This window comes from Herpailurus yagouaroundi, unplaced genomic scaffold (genome assembly GCF_014898765.1).
Source record: "Herpailurus yagouaroundi ecotype Mexico unplaced genomic scaffold, PumYag 77, whole genome shotgun sequence".
In the NCBI taxonomy this organism is placed as follows: Eukaryota; Metazoa; Chordata; class Mammalia; order Carnivora; family Felidae; genus Herpailurus; species Herpailurus yagouaroundi.
The window spans coordinates 37,059,002-37,073,808 of record NW_024412388.1 but is presented as its reverse complement, the minus strand read 5'-3'; positions in this window follow the sequence as shown (position 1 = coordinate 37,073,808).

Genomic DNA, 14,807 nt, shown 5'->3' with positions numbered 1-14,807 from the left:
ACTGAGGGTTCCGGGTGATGGGAGCACCTGCTCCTTGAGGGAAATTGTCTGCCATACAGACTCTGAGGCCAGCTGGGGAAACCCCTCTTATCTCAGGGCCTGCCAGTGCCAGCTGTCCCAGTCCCAGAGGTGTGGAGGTGGTGGCTGGGTGGCCAGTATATCTCAAGCCTCGTGGAACACACTGGGCCTTCACAGACTGGAATTCCTAGGCACCTGGAGAATCCCACACTGCCTTGCGGGGACACACAGGCCTCCACACAAGGGGACGATGTGGAAATCGTCTCTGTCATATTCCCACCCTGGTGTACTTCCACAGACATTGCAGCACAGTGTTGGGCTCTGAGTTGATTGTGGATTCTTTTTTTTTTTAATGTTTATTATTTTTTTGAGAGAGAGAGAGACAGAGCATGAGTGGGGGAGGGGAAGAGAGAGAGGGAGACGCGGAATCCAAGGCAGGCTCCAGTCTCTGAGCTGTCAGCACAGAACCCTATGTGGGGCTCGAACCCATGAACCTTAAGATCATGACCTGAGCTGAAGTCCGACGCTTAAAGACTGAGACACCCAGGCGTCCTGATTGTGGATTGGTATGGAGGCAGGGCAAAATCCCTGGCACATGCTGGGATAGAAAGAGAGGAAAATGGGGTGGAGGGAAAAGGGGAAGGTGTCCTTTAGGAAGGCGGGGGGGGGGGTGATGGGGAGCTTGGCAACCCACAAGGTGGGTGGGTTTTACTGATTTAACAAAATGATTCTAAAGGTGCCACCGTCTAGACAGGAGCTAAGAAGCAGAAATGATTCAGGGCCTCCCACCCGGGCTTGCTCCTGGAACCTCCCCACCCTCCCCGCTTACCCCAGGTGTGGGGGTGGGGGTGTCTGTGGCTGACACCTTCAAAGGGCTTAAAAGGAAGGCGTCCCCAGACTGGTTGGGGTCCCGCCCCTAATAGACTTTCCTGGGCTGCTGGGGCTGGGAGTGGAGGAAGCAGTGCATTTCGGGATGTGGTTGTATGTTTGTGTGCATTCGTTATCCTGTGAGTTTATGTGTGTATGAGTAGTTATGTGTATATACTCCTGTATTTGTGTATAACATGTGTGTGCATGTTTAAATATGTAATATATGAATGCAGACTGTGCCTTTGTGTGGGGGGGGAGAGGGGAAAGGGGGTGTTGGGAAGATGTTTCTAAATTGGACCAAGGTAGTGGGTAGGCAAGGGATGGGTTAATTTGGGAACTTGGGAAAACTGGGTGCTCACAGGTCTGGAAACTCTGAGACCACCGGTCCCAGCCATCTGTGCAGAAAGACCTGGGAAATGAGGGTCGGAGGTTCCCTAAAGCCCCATCTCTGAGCTTGGTTTAGAGAGCAATGCCAAATCAACACCCCCCCCCCCCCCGCCGTACTCGCCCCACACACACATACATACATTCTGAAAGAGAACTCTAAGCCTCCTTGGCCATTCACAGCTCGAGAGCGAAGGGGGCAGGCGCCGATGAGGCCACTCTGTAGGAGCCCCCAGATCCCCGAATTGCAGGAATACACCCGGCTGCCATGGAAGAGGCTCGCCAGGCAGATTTGTGACCGTGCCCCTCCATGCTCCTTCCCGGAGCCCCACTTTCCCCTGAGTCCCTATGAGCCGGGATTCAGTGGAGGGGGGGGGGGCTGTGTCCTGGTTCCAGATGGGGGGCGCGGGGCCCACTCCCCAGTCCGACCCCACGGCTGGCGCTCCCCGGGGCAGTAGCTAGGTGGTGGGCGGCTTAGAGCTAATTCGAGAGTTAATGGCGGCGGCCCGGCCCCCCGCGGCCCCCTCCGCCCCCCGCACCCCCCACCCTCGGGCAGGGCCGCGGGCCGCCCGCATCTGCGCGGTCCGCGGCGATTCATCATCTTGATCCATGGCGCGCGCTGACGGCGGCCCCGGCCGCGCTGACAAGACTAACAAAGCAATTTGCCACGAGCCATCTCCTGGACAGGTTATTAGCGCGGCCGCCGCTTAAAGAGCCCTCCCCCCAACCCCAACCCCAGCGCAGGGCAGCTACCTGCTCTGCCCCTTCCCTCTGATGGCCTACTGCCCCTCGGCGGCGTTCAAAGATACCCACTGCCCATATTCCTGGCCTCCTCCAACCACCCCAGAGTACCCCCACCCCCCCCCAACACACACTCACCCTGCTAATTTTCCGTGCATTCCTGCCTCCCCTAGCGGGGGTCCATACCTGGCCCACCGGCTCCTGCCCCCACCCAGCTCCCCCAATCCCCTCAGTACTCCTGGCCCCTTCCCACCATCTATCAGCTTTATTCCCAATACTACCTGAATTGTCCCTCACCTTCTTACTCCCAGTGGGTCTCCCCATTTCTTCTGAACACCCTCCTCACCTCCTCTACCCACCCCCTTGCCATCAGGGATTGGAAAACCCTACTCATTCCCAGATTTGGGGGGAGAGGTGTGTCCTACTGTGCTTTTGAATTTCCTCCAACCACTTTTGCCCCCAGGTAGCCTTACTGTGGGGGTTGGGGTGGCCAGCTGGGTGCCTGTGGAGGTGAGAGGACACTCTGACTTCTCCAAGGGTACCTTGATGAGGGACGTGGTAAGTTGAACGGAGTTTCTCTGAGGAGAGGCTATGCATGCCAGGGGGAAATGTTGGTCCCCATCCAAACAGAGGCTCAGAGAAATTCAGGGCCAGACAGCAGGTCAGTGCAGAAGAGGTTACTGGAGCCAGGTGTGTGGCCTCCCAGGCCTGGGCTTCATCCCTGGCTGCATCCCCTCTGGAAATAAAGGAGGCCAAAAGATCAGGGTGCCCTCCCTAAGCGACTCCTCTCCCACCTGCAGTGAGGAGTGGAGGGAGCTATAAATGAAAGTAGGTGTGCTTGGCCAGATTTATCTATATATGATAGATAATAAGGGAGAAGAGCATTCTGCACATTCAGATCCCCAAAAGCAAAATGACTATTTGGTCATTTCAGACCGAAGTCTTCCTTTAAAAAATTCCTTAGGTAGGGTGGATGTGGTCTGGTTCTTTAGATATACAGCAGGTCCATGTGAAGGGACTCCATGCGCACTAGGTGAGCTCCCAGGTGTGTGTGTCTGTGTGCATGGATAAAGCCAAGTGTGAGACATGTGTGTACTTGCATAGGTGGGGTGTGCCAAGTGTGTCCCTCTGAATACATGTGTGTATTGGAGGCTGAGTGTGTCCTTTCAGGTGTACATGGAGGCCTGGGAGGGGCCAACGTGTGGCATATATGTGAAAATGTCTGTGCATACCTAGGGTAACTGGCTTCGAACCAGGAAGGAGCCCCGCCCCACTCTTCTCTTAGATCCTCAACATTCCCAAACTGGCAGCCTCTGTACCTGGGTGATGTGGAGAGAGACATGGCCCTGCTCTGAGAGCCTGCCGGAGCTTCTTTGGAGGGATTTAGATATAGGAGGGGACATTCTATCTAAAGGACAGGAGGTCTTGAACCTCTACCATGACCCAGGTTGGTGCTGAGTGCCCAGGGAGGGGCAGGGGAATGGACCGTGTACCAGGAAGCTGGCAGTCTTCTTTTCCTCTAGCCAGCCAGGCCATGTCTTCACCCGCAGGGAGACCCAGCTCTGTCGCTGCCTGCGCCACCACTGCGTCCCTGACGTGAAATATGGGGGGCGCAGGCCGCGCTGGGGAGATTTGTCATCTGTGCTCAGCGGGTGACTCTATCTGCAGACTATTAGAGTATAAAATATATTTTACAAGAGTTTTAGCTACAGGTGACTTGCTCTTTATTACTAGATGTGGGCAAAATCAATACTTCTGTAACTAAAAGATCATTTATTTTGCTTTTTGAAACATTTTTCAACAGGGGCACTGGCTAAGCTTGCAAAGCTATGATTAAGAGTTATGGTGGCTCCTGTTTCCCTTAACCCTTTAAGGACCGCAGCCCAGGCGCTCCTAGTGCTGGTACCTGCCCATGGAAAGCCAGACGCACATCCCAATTACAGCAAACACAGACACACTGACTGAAATGTACATGCCCCCATGCTGATAAAACCATCGTGCAGACACCCAGATTCTCACATATGTGTACATACACTCTCCCCAGGTACACACAGAAATATAGCAGCAAATACATTCCTTCCCGCCCAGAAACCCACAAATCAATTGCACATGTGCATGAGTGCATGCTACATGAAAGCCACCAGCACATATGTCTACATACAAATTTCTCCCACCTCATGTCCTAACACATTCACACATACACACCATGACCCTCAGATGTGCACAATCACATTGTGCTAACTTGTGACTCTGGGTCAGTGGCCAGCCAAAAATGGGGACTCTGAAAGGGGGTTGGAAGATGCTGAAGGGGGGCAGGTTTCTCCTGAATGAAGTTTTGGCCACTATTGGGCAAGGAATGGAGAGAGGCCAGGAATGTCAGAGCCCAAAGATGGGATCTGTGGAAACTGGGCCCTACTCCAGTCAGCCCAGCTCTCCTCAAGCACTCATCCGCATGACTTCCCTGTACCCCCAACTAAAGCAGAGGGTGTAGCTTTTCTGTATAGGAAAGCTGACGTCACATAATTCTGTCAACACTGTTCATTGGTGAACACCCCTGGCCTGGGTGGGTTCAGAATGATTAAGTGGCCACGTGCCATTTCCAGAATGGCATCACCTAACCAGACTGGACTGTGACCATTGTCTAATTCAGCAAATCAGCATTAGCTCGTTGTTATTTAACTCGGGGCTGGGGAGAAACATGGAGGAGACAGTGACTTAACCAATCCATGGATGAAGCTCTAATGGGGAGATTCCAGACCATGAGATTGGCTAAGTGTATCTGCTATCCATTGTTGTATAACAGATTACTCCTAAACTTCAAGTGGCTTAAAACGAACATTTATAGGCACACCTAGGAGATATTGCAGGTTCAGTTCCAGACCACCGCAATAAAGTGAACATCTCAATAAAGCCAGTCAAATGAATGTTTTGGTTTCCCAGGGCATATAAAAGTTATGTTTACACTATACTGTAGTCTATTAATTGTGCAATAGCCGTATGTCTAAAAAACAATGTATATATCTTTGTTAAAAATACTTTATTGCTAAAAAAATGCATCTGAGCTTTCAGCAAGTCATACTCACTGATCACATATCACCACAACAAATATAATAATAATGAAAAGATTTGGAATCTTGTGAGAATTACCAAAATGTGCCACAGACATGAAATGCGCAAATGCTGTTGGGAAAAAAATGGCACCAACAGACTTGCTAGATGCAGCGTTGCGGCAAACCTTCAATTTGTAAAAGAACACGGTATCTGCAAAGTGCAATAAAGCAAAGCTCAATAAAATGAGGTATGCCTATACTATATCACAGTTTGGGAGGGGCAGGAATCCAGGAGTAGCTTAGCTGGGTGGTTCTGTCCTGTGGTTGGTTGGGGGGGGGCGTCTCTTACAGATTGCAGTTATATTGGTTAGGGCTACATTCTCTGAAGTCTTGACTGGGGCTGGGGGATACTCTTCCAAGAAGGCTTATTCACATGACTGGCAGGCGGTGCTGGCTGTCAGCTGGAGCGCCTCAGTTCTACTCCACATAGCCTTTCAGCATGATAACCTGAACTTCTTTATATGGTGGCTGGGATGAGAGAGAGAGAGAAAAAGCCAGAGAGAGAGAAAAAAAAGTCCAAGAGAGAGAGAAAGGTCAAAATACAGACTGTCATCTTTTAAACCTAATCTCAAAAGTGACATCCCATCACTTCTGCTATGTTCTAGTCCTTGTAAGCAAGTCACTAAGTCCAACCCACATTCAAGGAGAGGACAATTAAACTCCACCACTCAAAGGAAGAAGTATCAAAGAATTTGTGGACACATTTTTTAAACTACCAAATTAGGCAAGGGGACACTTCCACTCTACAAAATGACAAGCATCTCTTGGTGTCTGCAAAATGACAAGCATCTCTTGGTGACTCCAAACCCCAGGAAAACTCTGGGTCATCCTGAAGTGGAGAGGAGAAGGCATGGCCAGGTGATGATGGAGACTCAGAGGTAACCCTTGCTCAGGACCACAGTGTAACAGTATAATTGCACAATAATTAAATCCATAGACCCTGGAGCCAGACTTCCTGGGTTCAAATCCAGGCTCTGGCAATGACTAGCTGTGTGACCTTGGGCAAGTCACTCAACCTCTGGGCCTCCGTTTTCTTATTCGTAAAATGGGGGAAATATCAGTACTTACCTCCTAGGGTGGTTATAAAGGTTAAATGACAGTACCTGGTTATTTTGTAAAGGCCATGTGAGTTTCAGCTAATACATCAGTTCCTACCTCTCATTGGCAGACCTCTCCCTGTGGACGCTTTTTCACAAGGAATTTGTTGAGCACCTTTGATGTTCCTCAAGCTCAGCCCGTACACCCACCCCCCAGTGACTCCGGGCCCCTCCCTGCCCCCATCCCCTCAGGCCGGCCTGGTGGAAGGCTAAGCAGACAGGCTGGGCTCCATGAGCTCCATTTGACCCTGCCAGCCCAGCACTGCCTTTTGTGGCCTCTCTGGGAATGTTGTGCAATATGTTGGCCACAAACATTTTATGAGCAAGAAGACAGGAAGAAATTTTCCTCTATCGACCACAGTCAGGCCTGCTCCCTCCACCTCCTCTTCATAGGTCTCCTTGGTGATGAGGGGGACAAGGTGAAGACTGCCCTCACAGCAGAACCCCCAAGGAACAGCCTAGTCCCAGTGCCCTTGCCCTCAACCTCCCCAGGGCAGGACCTGAAGCAGCTGGCGCCCCCTCCCATCGCTGGCACAGAGGGGTAGGCAGACCTGGATCCAGGAGATCTCAGCCCCTTGGGGCAGGCATCCTCTCCAAGCTCGCCTGGTCTAGGAGTTCCAAGATGGTTCACTCAAACAAGAAAGGAGAAAAGTATTTGGGGAGAAAATTGTGCAGAAAGCTACATCTATTCAATGTGAACCTCTATCCTCTCCATTCTGAGATTGTCTTTTCAACTTTTTTGACATTCACATATCCTTTCTTTTCTGAAATGAAGCTGAGAGCAGTTGGTAGCTTTCCCTCAGTGCCTTTATATGGCAAAATTAATAACTGGCAACTTTGTGCTGGAACCCACATCTTTTTAAATTTATTTTTTATGTTTTATTTTTATTTTTGAGAAAGACAGACAGACAGACAGACAGACCGATCGCAAGTGGGGGAGGGGCAGAGAGAGAAGGAAACACAGAATCCAAAGCAGGCTCTGGGCTTGAACTCATGAACCGTGAGATCAGGACCTGAGCCCAAGTTGTAGGCTTAACAGACTGAGCCACCCAGATGTCCCATGGAACCCATATTTTTAAAATATCACTCTCTTCAATGCAGAAGGCACAAAACTGTCCCACCTCCTCAAACACTTGCTGACCCCTAACTTGGGCTCCAACACCAGGTGAAAGAGGGAGCCCACCTCATTTCTGCCTCAGCTCTGCCAGCAACTTGGACTGACTGACAAGTCCCTTCCTCTCCCCAGCCCCAGTTGGTCTCCCCATCTGCTCTATGGGCTATTGGACAGATGTTCTCTCTCAGTCTATGATCTTAGACTCACTCTGACCTTTGCCCTGGGCACCCCCACCCCTCCCTGCCCCCACTCCCTCCACCTCCAACCTAAGATGACCACAGGTGGACGCTGACATGCTGCAGAGCAGGGGAATCACCTCTCACTGGCCTGATGCCCCTTTGCCAGGCTCCACTGGAGTCTCTGAGCTGGGGGCAGAGAGACGGGAGGGGTCTTCGGCCTTTGGCCAGGGGGACCCTCCGTGATGCGCCAGGGAGGGAGAGAAGGATTTGTCTCAGGGGCTTGGTCTAGGCTGAGGGACCCCCCTCCCCTCCCTGCCCCCAAGGCTTGGCTGGAGCACAAGGGGCCCCTTTGTGGGGCCTAATCTCAAAGCACTGCGGCTTTAGCGACCTTCAGGGATGAAAGCGCCAGGAGCTGGCGGCCGGGAGGTGGTGTGGGGGCAGCCCCACTAATCCCTGCGCTTTCGCCAAACAAAGCTGCCAGGAGGGGCTGGCTCCCAGGAGATGATCCAGGGAACCAATTCCTGGAGCCTAACCCGCTCTGACAGCCCGAAAAGGAGAGGCCCACTACCGCCCCAGTGGCCCCAGCTTGGCCACGGGGGCTGAGGGAGGCCTGGCCTCCGCACTTCCTCCTGTCCACCCATGGACTCCTCTCCCTGTCTGTGAGGATATGTTCCTGTAGTTCCTTTCTCTCCCTGCTCAGCTCCACTGGCCCCTAGTTCCTCAGCCCCAAATACCTTAACCTCTTTTCAGGCCCTGGTACCCTAGTCCCTCGACACCAGGCTCTTTGCCTATTGCCCCCAATATCCCGTTTCTCAGTATCCCAGACCCAAATCCTTTAGCTCCCAATCCCTTGTCCCCTAATTCCTTACCCCCAGTCCTAACTCCCAGACTCCCAGTCTCCACCTCTTCTCCCCCAGCCCCTAACTCTCCAGTCTCATGGCCCTCTGGCTCTTGGTGTCCCCCAGTCCCCACCTCCGGCCTCCAGAGAGCTGCCAACCCTTGCTCTCCCGGCCCTTTCCTCCCCCCTCCCCAACCCCTCCTGACCTGATGCCCCCGCTGTTCCATGGGTGTGTGTGTGTGTGGCTGTCTCTGCCTCATTCCATTCTATCTAACCCGTACTCAGCTTGGCCACAGAGAAGACTGAGGAAGGAAGTGATTCGGACTCAACCTTGATGAAACCCATGCCTCCCACCAGACTCCCTCCCACCATGATCACCCTGGAATCCTGATGCTTCATCCCAGGCTCACAGGTGAGCACATCATGGTGGCCAGAGGAAAGGGCATGGTGGGCTCAGCAGGCTGAGAAAAGAGGCCCAGAGGGCTAGCTTCCTGGGGCAGAAGGTGTCAGCAGGGCTGGGCTGTCTGCTGCCCCATCTCTCCCCTAAGTTGAGGAGACCCAGGATGCAGAAATCTCCACCAGATCCAGAGAACGCCAGGTGCCAGGTGGGGTCACCCAGGCCAGCAGAGGCCACTGAAGAGCCAAGATGACTTTGGGGCCCACAGGGAGGGATTGGACAGGGCAAGAGGGCTGAATTCCCAGGAGAGGGGCGGGGGCCAGGCCAGCCCAAAGCACTTTCCCACCATAGCCTCTGCTGTCTCCACTCCACTAATCTGATTAGGATATTTACCAACCTCCCATAGCCTGCTTGGGGCGGAGGGGGGTATTACACGGAGGAGGATCGAGGATCTCCATCTCCCTTCCAGTTCCCAGCATAATGGGAGGCCCAGAAAGGTGTTTATGGCCCCTGAAATGACTGCACCAGGCCATCCCTCCTGCCTGCCTGGTCCCAGGGCTGTCTGAAAGACCCTTCCCCATCAAGTTTAGCCTTCTTCAGGAAGTCTCCTCTGCCACCCTCTGTCAGATGCCTGGGTCCTCTCCAAGCCATTTCTGGGCTTTCATGCTGTCCCACCCAGAGCCACAATTATTATGACATTATTCATGTCTGGAGGCAGTGCTTTCCTTCCTAAGTTTGTATGGGTTTTTAGGCACTGAGGACAAAGAGGATGGTGGTTCAGTTCCCAAGAGGCTGTTCCATGTAGTTGGAGTCAATGTCGCTCACACTTGCTTTGACCCCACACCCAGGTTCAGGCCCTTCTTGAAGGGGGAGGGGCGCAGCACCTGTCTCAGGTTTCACTGAGAAAAGAACCTGACAAACCTTGGTGTGTGTGTGTGTGTGTGTGTGTGTGTGTGTGTCTCTCTCTCTCACACACACACACACACACACACACACAGGCACACTGTCACACAGGGAAGGTCCACCCATCCCAGGCCCTCCCTTGCTTCTGTACCACTGAACACCAGACACAGTGGGCCTAGCTTGGGCTTGCTCCCTCCCCTAGCTGATGTAGGTGTGAGTGCAGTAGAGGGAGGACACTGCCTGTAGATTAGAGGGAAGCATTCTTCAAGGGGCTAGAGGGGAGGGGCTGCCAGCCTCCCTGGGGGGTTGAGGACAGTGGAGGTGGCTCTCCGCAGAGGAATGACAGCACCTCTTTCCCCCTCTCCTCAGAGGTTGAAGGCCCCAAGTTCATTCATCCCTTGCTCATGATTTCAAATAGAAAGTTATTCTGAGCCAGAGGCAAGAGTTTCTTTAAAAAGCTAACAATACAAGGCCAACTTCAGACCAGGGTAAAGCTGGCTCCCTCCTGAGGGTTCCCACCCACAGTGTACTCGTGTACTCAACATTTACCCCTTTGGATTATTCCAGCTAGGAGTAATTTCAGCGATGGTTTCTGAGGATAGAGAAAGGATTGGGCGCCCCCTGCTGTCTGACCTTCAGAACTGCACCATTTCCCCAGGGCGCCCCAGCCAGGATCCTTCTGTAACCCCAACCCCAATCACACAAGACCTCTTCCTCTCACCTCCCACCTCCAGATGCCCTTGATTGGGTCAAAGAAACTATCCTGCTTGGGCTCCCAATTTCCCACTGGCAGCCGCCTGGAAAAGGGGATAGCCTGGCTGTGGTAGGCGCGGTTGCTAGGGAGATGGAGTTTCACAGGCTGATTCTTGGCATTTTGGTCCCTAAGGGACTGAGGGGGGCTAATGGGAAAATGGCTAAGAAGGGAGAAGTAAGACTGACCCAGAGACTGGGGAGGAGGGGCAAAGGGAGAGAAATCTGATGAGGGAGGAGAGAGGGGGCAGGTTAGAGGGGCACAGGAGAGAAGACAGTAAACAGGACAGGTGACGTGGGCAAAGGTGATAGGAAAAAGAGAGAGATGTACAGGTGAGGACACAGGTGATCTGGGGAAGAACAAAGAGGGAAGAAAAGATGCAAAGTGAATGGAGGCCACCAAGGGGCTCATGAGCAGGAGTCATTGCTCCCTGCCTCCTGCCATCTACTGGGCCACATCCAGCCCTATGTGTCCAGCCAGCCCTGTGACTGATGGCCAGGCCCCTGGTGGGGCACTGAGGGCAGGCACTCAGCAGAGGCAGACACCTGGGATGTCTGGGCTGTGGGGCATACACAGAATTCATTCTGTGTGGGCAGAACACATTGAGTTCAGTGCTGTGGTCAGAAGCCCAGGCCTGGGGGATGGGGGTGGAAGGTCTGTGGTTTTGAGCCAGGCCTTGGGCTCCTCTCCTTCCCACTCCTCACCATCTGCTTGGCCCAGGGGTCCTTCTCCAGTCAGGTTCAGCCTCTTTCTCTTATGTCAAAGACCAGAAGGGAGCCCTATCCACCTGGGCTGGAATCAGGGGTGCTCAGGCTTCTAGCCTGCCAGGTACCCTTCAGGGAAGAACAAATCCCTTCATGGTGCACCCCGCACAGATAGCCACGCCCAAGGAAGAGAAGAGGCAAGTTCATTTTCTGCTCTTGGTCTCATCTTCCTCCACCCGCTTGGTGCTGTGTATGTGTGGGTTGAGGGAGTATTAATTAGACCATACTTTCAGACTGTCCAGCCCCAAATTCATGATTTCTGCCCCCAAAGCATTTATCTGCCCATCCCCTTTGAGAAAAGCAAGCTTCATTATTTGTCTTTCTCAGCAAGGGCCCTTGGAGGTGGAGGTGGGGAAGGGAGGCTAGGTGAGCAACGTGTAATTCTCCCATGGTCACACAGCAGACAAGCTGGGCTAGGACTTGGATGTCTTGCACTCACCCAGGGCTCTGCCCACTATCTCCCCTGCCTCTCCAGGCCCTGGAGTGGGTCTATTCACCTGCCTTCTAGCCTCTTAGAGCCTTTCCACACGCACAGCACACAAAGGCCAGAAGATCTATGGCCATGAGGAGGGGTGAGGACCCAAGTAAGCAGACTTGATACAGATCTTCTGTCTCCAGATCCTGTGAGCCTGTCTTAGTCACAGGGTTAGGGGCCAATCAGGATTCCAAATGAGGAAGCACGACGCAATAAAGTGGCTGGGGAGATGCTGCGTTTACCATGCCTGGGAGAGTTTAAGAAGAGGCTGTAGAAAGGAGACCTCATGGGATGCTTCTTGAGGCTCCTTGCAGACCTTGAACCCTAGGACGCTCCAAGGGTCCTTCATTCCAACTCCTTGCCCTCTACTCCTCTTCTCCCCAGTTACATGGTCTAAGGAAGTATCTGGGTGGCCTTATTTCTCCAACATCCCTTCCCCCACCCCCAAGTTCCCAAGGGAGCCTGGTGTCTAGGCTTAAAGATTGCCCAGCCTAAACCCCCAGCAGCCTCCCTCCCTGCTCCCCCACTATGGCCTCTTGCTGTGCCTGGCTGAGTGGGGATGGGGACGCCAAGGGGCCGGGAAGGGGGCTCATCAGCAGTACTACTAATAGACCATCCTCAGCCACATCCTATTACCGCACAGCCCCTCCCCAGCCCCCCAGCCTGGCTGGCCTGCGCCTCTCTGAGGCCCCGGGGACCAGGCATCAGATTGGAGTCAAGATTCCGAGAGTGTCATTTGCCGCTGCTGATGGTGCTGATAATAGGGACGGGATGGCAGGCGGAGAGCAGGAGGCACAGAGGCGGATTCTCTATTAAGGCTTCCCCCTCTCAGCACAGCAGCAGGCGAAAGGCAGGCCAGAGCTGGCACTGGGAAGACGAGGCAGGAGAGTTCTATGATGGGCTGGATGTCTTGCTTCTGCCATTAGTGCAGACCAGGTACTGGCAGGGAGCTAGAGAGGACTGGGTAGCTATGTGGTCAGAGGATGCCAAATCCCAGAAGGAGGGTGAAGGAAAAATGGAAAGCCCCAGCCTACCCCTTTGCCACACAGTGGCCCAAAACTCCCCGTTTCCATCCCACTTCACTGCCTGGGACCTAAAGCCTCCTGCTGCTGAACAGAAGGGAGGTCCTTGCTCTCCTACCTGCTTGCAGAGCAGAACTTTATAGAGAAAACGCCCAGAGAAATCTGGCAGAGCCTCCCGCTCTGCTGGGAGCTTGGCTAGTGGGTGTTCTTAGAGCAGGACTTCACTGCCCCTGTACCTCCCCTGGGAACCCCAGCAGTGCTCATTCTTCACCTCTTTTGTCACCATTACCAGTGCCCGGCTCCCTCCATTACCATCCTCCACAAGCAGCCAGCACTCACTCTTGCCAACCCCAACTCTATCATGGTCTCCAGTCAGCAAATGGTCAAGGGCACAGCTCTGGAGCTCCTCCAGTTACTAGCTGTGTTGCCTTTGATCACGTATTTCAACCCTTCTGTGCCTATGTTTTATCGGCTTTAAAATGGGGATAACATTAGCTACCTCACAGGGTTAAAAGGATTATACAAGTTGCTACATACCAAGTGCTTACAATAGTGCAGGGCACATCTTAGTACTCCATAAATTGTATCATTGTTATTATCATCCCTGCTGTCACCATTATCAACTTCACTGCCACCATCTCCGTCCTCATCATTACCACCTTCACTGCCTTCCTTAATAGTAATAGCAGCTATCACCCACATAGAACTCACCACATGCCAGGAACTTGTCTAGATATTTCACATGTTAACTCATTTAACCCTTTATGAGGTAGACACTATTATTATCCCTATTTTGCAGATAAGGAAGTTGGGGCACAGAGAAGTTAAATAACTTGCCTAAGGTCACCCAGTTAGCAAATATCAGAGTCAGAAGTCAAACCCAGGCCAAATTCTTAGCTACTGTGTCAAGCTCTCTCCCATTAGGGCTTACTTCTTTCTCTACCTTACTGCCACCTTTTAGCCACTGTCATCACGTCTCCATCACCTCCACCATTGTCAACACTCCAGTTCTCCCCACCCCTGCCATTAGCACATTAGCACCACCGCCACGTCCATGGCTGTCTCCATCTCCATAATCACCATCCCCATGCCAGTCTCAGCCACCAACAGATCCTCGGCACTGTTACTCACAGCATACCCAGAACAGAGCCTTGCTTCTGCCCTCCCTAGGCCCCATGCTCTGAGAGGTTTAAATGTTCCCTGTGATACAGATCTGTTAATATGGCCAGACCTGGAAAAGACAGACAGAGAAATTTAAATTGCTACAAAGCAATTCAGGTGCCAGCTAGAATTTAAGGTCAGCTGGAGCCTGCAAGATGTTCTTTGCAAAGCTGACTTCTCAGTTCCCCCAGGAGGCCCAGTGTGGTTTAAACACCCTTTTAGCATTCCAAGAGCCTCTGATGTGGAAAGACACCTTCTACCTCACAAATAGCTTGGCTGAAAACAGATTTGTCAACACAGACACAATCCCCTCCACTTGGCTTAGAAGTCTGTCTTCTCAACCTACTGAAAGCCTTGAAGGTGGAGACACAGCCTCATTCTTTTCCTTGTCCCATTTCTTTTCCAGTACACCCCCAGCCCCATCCCTACCCCTAACACACCAACACACAATGAAACAATGGACAGATGAGCCTAGTTGAACCTGAAAGGGGTGGATCTTGCTGTCCATGGTACTGAGACAGAGCCTTGCTCTTTAGGAACCCACAAGTTCCCTCTTGTCCTTTACAGGTAAGAACTAGTCTTCAATTTTTCCAAGGTCCTTCCATCAACTTGCCACTACCATCACTATTGCAAAGCCCGTTACCATTTGCAGAGCCTGTCTCTGTTTGCAAGGCCCATTATTGTTTGCAGAGCCTGAAATTGTATACCAAACTCATCAGTATTTACAGAGCCCATTACCATCTGCAGAGCACATCCCATCCCTGATTTCTGAGCCTATCACTGTTACAGATCCCATTATAATTTTCAGAGTATCTTATAAATTTTCAGAGCCTAAGACTTCACAAAGACCACCCTAAGTTGCAGAGGCAAACTTCACATTTGGATCTCATTATGGTTTACAGAGCCTGACCCCACTTGCAGAGCCAGGATCAAGGCTGAGTACATAGAGGGTGCTCAAGAGGCTCTTATCACCCATCCTCTCC